The sequence below is a fragment of the Anoplophora glabripennis genome, unplaced genomic scaffold, assembly GCF_000390285.2.
Source record: "Anoplophora glabripennis isolate ALB-LARVAE unplaced genomic scaffold, Agla_2.0 scaffold25, whole genome shotgun sequence".
Taxonomy (NCBI): Eukaryota; Metazoa; Arthropoda; class Insecta; order Coleoptera; family Cerambycidae; genus Anoplophora; species Anoplophora glabripennis.
Window position 1 is genome coordinate 169,265 of NW_019416306.1, and position 2,675 is coordinate 171,939.

Sequence of the window (2,675 nt, forward strand, 5' to 3'; positions counted from 1 at the left end):
TGTGCTTAAATTTTAGCTCGAACTTTTAATCAAATTATGAATTTGAAAAATATGTAATTAAAGTACCTAAAGATTCACGTCGTCCAAATAATCATTCGTATAAGTAAAAAAGAAACTTCAACATATGCTCAAAATGTCCACCATCATTTTCGAAGCACGCACGACACCTTCGAATCCAATTTTCGCGCACTCGCTGAAAAATACCCGGATTTATCCTTCGTTCTCGTAAGTCTTCGACTGTTTCAACTTCGCTGGCGTACGCTAAGTTCTTCATGTGTCCCTATAAGTACAAATCCAATGAATTTAGATCTGGCCAACCGTTCCTGCCTATCCAGCGATTTTCGAAAGTATCATTTAAATATTGAACTACGCATCGACTTGCATGTGTAGGCCCCATCATGAACCACATATTTGCTCTTACGTCGAAATTGATTTCTTCCAGCAATTCCGACAAAACATTCTGCAAAAAATTCAAATATGCCTCTCTTTTTCATCTGCCTGGTAAGATAAAAGGTTCTATTAGATTGTCTCCTAATATTCCACACCAAACATTTATCAAAAAACGATGCTGGAAATTTCATGTCTTTATGTAAATTTTGTTCTGCCCAGTTATGAAAATTATGTGAATTAAAAATGTCATTTCTACTAAAGCATACCTCATCCGTAGCCAAAATTCTTCAAATAAAATGGGGGTTGCGGTCAGTTTTAGTTAAAAACCATCTACAAATATTTAACTGTAGGGCGAAATCTACAGCTGACAGCTCTTGAACCTTCTGTAGATGATACGCAGATAATAACTGCTCTCGTAGAGTCCTGTGGACAGTCCAGTGAAGTACTCTTCGTACTTCTCGTACCATGCTACGAGTACCACGCCTGGGATCTCTTTCAACAATGTCTAAAATTTGTTCTTCCATCATGACATCCACTTGTCGGTTTGGGCCATGATTTTTAGGACAAGGAATCACACTACCAGGTTCAAGAAGACGTTGTGAAACTTGAACAAATGTTCTTCTTTTAGGGATGTGCCGGTGGGGGAAACGTCGACGGTAAATGCGTCGTATGGTAAACATTTCAAAAAAGCAATGAGAAACAGCGAAAGAAAAGGAAACAGTGGTATACAAAAAACACTCTGACATGGTCGAATTCCAAATACCAACTGAATTGCATATTGCTGGTTGCTGGACACCTTAGTACCTCGTATTAATCGCCGCGCTGTTGTCATATTGCTCGATATGAATTTTATCGACTTTTAAATTTATTGCAACGCTAATTATTTTTTAAAATTAAGCATAAGAAAGTCCAAAAAAGTGATAAACATTTATTTTATTGTATTCTACGCACGTAGTTATGTCAATATTCCTTAATTAATCGAACTTTTGTACATCAAGTTGGAGACTTTGATAATTTTTTTCTCGGAAATGGTTGAGTTTAGGACCCATGCCATATAAGGTTTTTTTGTTTATTTTAATGTATTCTATCGTTTGTTAAAATTAAGGCAGTCAAACTTCTAACACTCTGTATATGATACAATATTACAAACTGTGTGACATAAATTCAGATAGTTGTCTTATGCATCTTTGTGCTCATAGACCTCTGGCACCTGTCTACATACCACCATTTGCTGCATACATTATTTCAAAAAGTATCCTGAATTTGTTAATAAAACACTATACATTCAATTAATCATCAAAATTTATTTTGTCTCCTTCAAACTAGGTTCCATTTCCACTTTTTCCAACGAACAATCCAGTCGTCAAAGTACATTTTAAACGTATATTCTGGTATGGATTACAACTCATTCAGAGATTTCTTTTCATGCTGACATCGTTGAGTTTTTGGTCAAAAATTCATTCACAATTATCGCTTTGTGTGATGTTGTTATCATGGAGCAAAATCCAAAAATTGTCCTTCCATAAATCTGGTATTTTGCGGCGAATACTCTCTCTCAAATGCCTCATAACGCCCAGATAATATTTTTTGTTGAATATTTCTCCATCCGGGAGTAATTCTGTGTAGACACCACGATAGTCAAATAAAACAGTCAACATGACTTTGATTTATGGTCGACTTTAACGTGTTTTTTTTTTGGTTTTGGTTCTAAAAAGCCCCATTTCGAAGTTTGTTGACAGATCGCACACAAACTTCGCGTTACAGAGAGTAGAGTAACTACAGTGGTACCAACTTCCCATCGAAAAAGAAATTTAAATCTACTTTACGCGGAATTTTTAAATGACAAATTCCGGATACTTTTTTGACAGATTGTATAATTCTGAACAAGAACTTTCTAATATAATACTGCATACTCAGTGCATCATTCGCCTAAAGGCAACATTATCTAAAATAAATTGCACTAGATAATATTTTTCGAGTAAGTTCTTATAAAATGTATTTTTTTTAGATTTTACGTTCCTTATATTCGCTTTACATTTACTCTTAATGAAATGTAAATATGGTCCTAGGACGGATTGGTACTAACATTAATGTCTACGTATTACTTTTCTGTTTCTGAATACACGGCTTTTACAATATTAAATATTTGTGTCCAAAAGACATTACCTCAAAACAGTGCGAGATGTCGAAGATCTAGTAACAACTTGCATGTATAAAGATTTTAATTCAAAAGTGAAGTTTAATTTGATGTCGATTCACTGTCAACAGCATTTGGTGTTGCTTAT